This window comes from Danaus plexippus (assembly GCF_018135715.1).
Source record: "Danaus plexippus chromosome 22 unlocalized genomic scaffold, MEX_DaPlex mxdp_33, whole genome shotgun sequence".
Lineage (NCBI taxonomy): Eukaryota > Metazoa > Arthropoda > Insecta > Lepidoptera > Nymphalidae > Danaus > Danaus plexippus.
Window position 1 is genome coordinate 2,339,793 of NW_026869856.1, and position 7,251 is coordinate 2,347,043.

Consider the following 7,251-nt stretch of genomic DNA (forward strand, 5'->3'; position numbering starts at 1 on the left):
TAAATTTATTTCGTAGGTAAGCTTTAGTTTTAGGATTCCTGATTTAGGGACCTCTAATTTTCTTCTAAAGGTCGTTGTGAGAGACCATGTGTCAAACTTATTGCTGTGACCAAAAAAGTGGAATTTCCACATACAGTGGGCAAGCTTTTTCTTGGGAGTAAGCATTAAGAAGTTGTGCAATAATTACTGAGCTTAAAATACGTACTGCTGAAAAACAGAGTCAAAGATGTAAGTGATCAGCGACGGTTGTTGTTAACATCTGGCAATTTCCTACATATTGAACATTCCTTTTATTTGTGGCCTTTATGCGTTTGTAATAATTTTTGTAACTATTGTCAGTTTTTTAATGAATTCTTATACTTGAATTAAAATCAGTGAATAATATCTTTGGTCCACTATTTTTAGATTACAGAGTAGAAGTAAAAATATATCATATTAGATAAAAAGTCTAGTCAGATTTTTCTTTTTACATGTTACATGTTTTTGACATGTATCTAAAATTAACCATAAACAAGAATTCATAATCTTTCAAAGCTTTTAATAGTTTTTCATATCTTTAGTTTAAAAGACTAATAGAAAATAAAATTATTACGGTTATAATAAGTTAAATACCTTCCTCTAGGCACATCACATGAGATATTACGTAATCGTTTACATATTTGTATAAATTTTATACTGCTATTGAAGTGTTGTTATTCGTTGGGTATTTTTATTTTTATTATTGTTTTATTACAATTGCCGTTTGCATGGATCAAAGTTATAAGTTGTTCTACAATGTGAAAACGAGATTACAAGAAAGATATGCTAATATATTTGTTCATGGCTCCTCGAAAAAAAAAAATACTTCTTTTTGTTCCCGCGGCTTATATAAATGGTATCTCAATTTAACGGCACATTGACCTCACGTCGAAAAAGGTTTTATTGTGAATGACATCACGTGTGTACTTTTAAGGTAGAAACGGGTATACGTAAAGAAAAGAAAGGTCAAAGGGACCTTCACTATGCGTAAATGCGAAATACTCATTGTATCTACATACATATATTTATATAGTATTAATCCTCAAAGCGATAACTTAATATTGCTTGAGGACAGAACCCCGAAAGGTAAAGAAATAGAATACATGATTATATATTTCTTTTTACATTTCGTATCACTTACTTTCAATTGGAAGCGTAATGGAAGGACAGAGGAGAAATTCAATTTTCAATTTTCAATTTGATCTCGTCATTTTGCTCTTAGTGTTTAATTATAAAAGGGCGGTTAAAATTCTCCAAGTAATATATATATACATATATGTATAAGTGTGTTTTAATTTTTTATTTCCTTTAAACTAAAATTATTTTTCCTATACATATATAATTTTCCATATCTTTGTTTCCTCTGCATCATAAATTTAGCTGGTAGAGGATGTTGTTGTTTATTCTATATATTTTCTTTTAAAGCAATTTCAAAGTCTTCATTATTTCTCATCGTTAACTATATCTAAATATTGTTAAAAACTCTAACATTAAACAGTCATGTTTGATATGGTGCTGGTGAAATACTAACAAACTTTTAATTTGTACGAATGATTTTTATGCTATGCAATGCTACTAACAAGCTACTGTCTTATTTCACATACTGGAAAACTTTTACACAAGCTCATGATACACCAAATCAGACTAATATAATTATTTATTTTTCACAAAACTCCTTAATTATATATTTTTTTTTTTTTTCGGTGGACCACTCATTTGATAAGAATGAACTTAGGTCATTTCATTTTATATCGGTTTTGAAACTCCAATAACAGTAGTATAAAATAAAATGACACAATATGAAAGAGTCAATTAAGAGCTTTGTAATGAAGTGTCAGATTTGTTAAACACTAATTTTGGATGTAAATTTTTTTACAAGCTTTAATTTTATTAAAGAACACTGTTATGTTACTTTTGCTAAGAGAGCGTTACTTATTCCAATATTTATTTGTCACGTATTTGTAAAATATGTACTAAGTAAACCGGAAAAACACGTCTTGTAACTAAATTGTTTTCATAGGCTTAAGGAGAACCTTTTAATTTGATCAAAGATGAGGATAGCATGTTTTCCAACCATAAACCTCGTCTCGGATAATCTATATATATATATATATTAATACACGAGTTTCCTTTCCCGAGAATCGATTTTATCTCTTATTACGAACTGCTTTTCATAATGTTATGGAGTAAAGTTGTAAGAAACCAAAAAAATAAGGTAATGATTCTATCTATGTTGCGTCCTAATATAGAAAAATAATATTTATTGATTTAGTCGGAGTACTTAGTAAAAAATCTGGAATTTGGTTGTTTAAAAACAAACTTTCATATGGATATATAGAGGTTATGTCACGATTTCTCTAAAGAAGGTAACTAAGTCTTCTTGGGGCGGAATGATTGAAAAAATATATTAAATAGTAAAATTGTAACTGTCAACATTACGGTCATGGGTTCAAAGGCGGGTTTTTCCAGGCATACTAATTACTTTCCGTAATTATTAGTGTATTAATAGGAAATTATAGTGAGCTCGTTTTTTATCCATGTCCCCATTACTTTTTATATCAATAGGTAAAAGGAAATTGTTTGTTTCAAATATCCTAAACTTAACTTGATGTAAGGGTTAAATTAAAAACAAAAAATTCATTTACTGAAGCCCAATTAAAAACAAAAGTAACGAGAATCATTACAGAGACGTTATATTAAAATAATTTTCGGTGTACCATATTTATTTCACGTTCAGGTTTATGAAATTAGTAGTAGTTTGAAAGTTTCGTCCTGGAATTTCGACTCAATATAATGCCGTTAGCAGAAACCAAATACATTATTACAGTGAATAGAGAGTTAATTCACAAATTGATATGAAAAAAGTTATTTCTGTTATTTTATTAAACCCATAAAAGTAGGATCAATCAATTCACCCAATTTGTCGTGTTATGTTAATAATCTAAAGGGTTATCCTCACTCGACTATGACCACATTAACTCGCATGCATACATAATTACAAGAAGATATAAATATACGATATTGAAAAATAAAAAAAATTATATTATTGAACTAAGTTAAATCAATTAAAGTATGTATTTACTGAAAAGTCAATTCCCCTGTTTGAACAAACTCAGATGAAAACCGCAACGCTCTGCCTATACAAATAAAACCCTCTGAAAAGGATTTGTAAAACTGAGAACAGTTACCACGACTCATTTTATAAACCCCTAGCTTTTACATCTAAACTTACTTGATATAATAGATAAGTGAAAAAAAAATCAAAATTATAGAAGTATGTTAATGTAATTACGCAAAGTAATTCTTAGTTTCCGTAGAGAGAGGATCTTGGACGGTGGAGGTGAGCGTTTGACGCGCGATAGATAGGGGCCCCTTAAACCTATACCTGGGTCGCAAATCCCAGGCATTGTTAAGGCTCCTCTCAATGCAACGCGATGGACTCGGCACCTGCACGGTGAATCCATTGAATGCTGAGAAGTTTCGTCTCATGTGAAATATGATATTAATAGTGAGTACCAATGACTAGGATTTGATTATAAAGTAAAGGTGTATGAAAAGGTTTACATTTTACTTAAATAAAAAAAAATATATTAAACATCAACTAGAAGATAATTTGTATACATATATAAGTTATATTTAATTATGATTCGACCGTCAGTGGATGCAATGAAACCAAAATTTTAATGACTTAATTTAATTTTATAGCTAAATTACAATTAATTGTTGCTCGACTATATCGTACGGAGGGTAAAAAATAGTGACACAATATTCTAAAAAGGAATATAAAACTAAAAAGTCTGTTCACACGGAACTGCTGAGTCAGACCCGTGAACAAGTTTGCTTAGAAGCTATAGCGCGACCTGCGATTACACCGTAGTTCTCTTATTATTTTATTTAACACACACAAGATTGCCGTCAAGAAACATTTCTAATAATAATTTTATTTTAATAAATTCGAACAATTGGTACAGTTGAACTATAAAAATGTATAAGTAATAGATAGAAAACTATTCATTTGCAAAACAAATCTTTATTAAAGCATTCATGATCATTGGATTAAAATTGGAGTACATTAATTCTGACAACTGATTTGGTTACAATCCAGTTGATTTGTAGACGCTGATAAATTAATGTTTAAAGTTCTATGACATCTCGTTAAAACGCTGTATTATTCGGGAAAGGATTTTTGAATAAGTTTTGGTACGTTGTGTAACAAATTAAAACAATGTTAATGAACGATTTTTAATTAGAATTATGAAAAACGATGATATCCACTCTAGTTTTTCAATAGTTTAATGTTGTTGTCGAATTGTATATTTTTATGCGTCAATATATTATATCATAATATAATATTTAAATAAATTTGCTACTTTTTTTTTCTTCGATAGTATAATTTTTTATTAGAAAATGATAAGTCATTCGTTGAAACAAATAATAAAAAATAAAGAAATTAATAAAATTTTACAAATATGAACACACAAATTTTTTATAGTCTCGATCTCAACTCAACCAATATATCGTGAAGGAATAACGAGGTGACCGGTGTTCACATGCTAAGAAACATTTTTTTTTCACATTAAGGGCCTCAACTTAAACTTATTAACAGATTTAAAACAACAAAACTGATAGATTTTTATAAATGTTACTGAAAATAATAAAATAAATGAATGACCCTTCCTATAGTTAATTTGGAAGCTCTAAGATATACAAATACACAATAAAATGTCAATATTATTAATCTTTTTAGTGTTTTTTTTCTATTTCTTCCATCTTTTTATTACCGTTAAAATCTAAATGAAATAATGTTGTCCCACTTATACTTCTATTATAAAATAGTAAGAATTGTTTGTACTTCACGTTAAGGAGTTGGCACGAGGCCCCCCATACTCAATCAAGTTAAGTGCTTATGCTGTGAATAGGGCCACGTTTAAAGATATCTTCAGTTAATTGGTTCTTATAAGAGATAAGACTTCTATTTTGTTACATTATAACATTTGAATTCTATTTTAATAATAGGAAACTGAGATTCTTAAAATTATTGAAAATATCTTATTTACTCGAATCTTTAACCTTGAACATGCTAAATCAAAGATCTATTTTATAATATAAGCCCTTGAAACAGTTTTAGCGAAAAAAGGAATTGTAGCTAAAGCTACAATAATGTTGATTTGTTAACAGAAATACATCAAGTAACTTTCATATCGCACTAAGTTACTTACACTGTCCGAAGTATGCAAAAATACGTTCTTGATTCATTTTTAATGTTAAATGATATAAACAACACAAGGTATAAAACAAGTGACGGTATAATCTATTATCATGCCTAGTTTATTAGTAACTTAAGTTTTTTAAACAATTATATAGAAATTTTCAATTAAATTAGGAGAAAAAAAAGCGTCCATGTATGTATTTTGTATATTCTGAAAGGTCTAGTATATACAGAATTTCAACAGATTGAGAGCCTGAGGTAAATGTAGGGACGGCAAGGCAAATATTTGCTAGCAAAAGGTTGTTTGCTTGTCATCCTATCAAAGTTTTTTGACATCTATACAATAACTTAAAGGGTTAGACGCGAGTGGCACTGCCGAGATGGAAATGTATAAAAGCAAACACATATACTTCTAATATTATAAAAGGTACATTATTTAGGATATTTTTTTATTAATGAATTGCAATAAATTGAAATCTAGACGGCTATATATTTTCATGTCCATATGTGCAATTTTTTAGTAAAAATGTGGATTACACCAATAAAAATATTATATCAAAATCAATAACACTCATAACTTTGCTACAGAATCAGAATTTTTCGTCTATTACCCAGGCAAAATTTATACGAAAAGTAAGTAAGAGGAATTAGGTCCCTGAACATCTAAAATTATATATTAAATTAATTAGTAATTACAACTGTTTTCAATAACGCGCTTCATATAAACAATAGTTAAATGAGATATTTTTTCTTATTTTACGTAAATTTGATTAAGACCTTCGCTGATATGCTTTGGCAGATACAATATAAACATAAATAATATGTATTAATTGTATAACAACCATAAATTCACAAAGGTTTCTATTATAGAAGTTACTGTTATTGTAGTGTTGTAATTTAAAAAAAAAATATTTATTTCACGCAATACTTAAAACAAAAAAATTGTCTCATGTTTATTTGTTTTTAATTTTTTTTTAACAATTTTTATAACGAAATAGAAAGTTTATTTGTCAGAATCTAATATTTGATCTCATATTATCCAATCAGCTACACATCCTCTTAAATAAAATAGTTTTATTAATATTTAAATTTGGATGTCTTGACAACGGAAAAAAACACCAATGATAACGAATGACAGTGAAAATGGAAAGGGTAATGCTAAGGTATGAACTACTTTTACTAAAGAGTCCCAATGCCCAAAAAATTTCTTCGCAACAACACATCTTCAACCACGAAAATATATTTTCTTCTTAATATTAATAATAAACAAAATTTTATATAAAAGATAAGACATATTTTGGAGACCGGTTTCATATGGGATAAAACTTGACGTAGGACAATTTCGCTATCAATGCATGTTATTTATCTATATTTAGTTGCACAATTTACCAGAAATCAAAGTGATTATGTTATCTAATTAAATTAAAAGTCAGATGTTTTTTTTTTAAATAAAACTACTTTTGTAATTCATCTTGTTATTGTTATTATATGTCTCAATATATCAATAACTTAGGTATATTTATTTTTTTATTTAGAGTAAAGAGTGCTAATGAGGAATTTGATACGTAAAATTTCTTTAGATCCCTTATTTCGCTACGTTCAAACGACCTTATGAAATAGAAAAATATTGATATTTTTCGGACATAATTTCCTTTTTAGGGATAACATGTGCGTCACATTATCAAATTGGAACTTTCTATTCCTATAACGTTTTCTTTTAAATATTGCAAAAATGTACTAGTTTTAGATAAGGTAAAAATAAAGCACTTCCATTTAATAATACATTAAGATTTATGACTATAAACAATAAAGATATTATTTTGAGAGGTAAGACTTCAAATAGATAAATGTTTAGATTAACATTAAATCGTTGAATAATAAAAAGTAACTTATCCTATTATGTAATTACCCTAATTAGTATTTAATTATATATTTTCTTATTGTTAACTATTTCCATTATAAAAGAAATTCTGTAAATCCTGTATAGTAAAGTTGAGATCTTAATCAAGAGAGTGACTCATGAT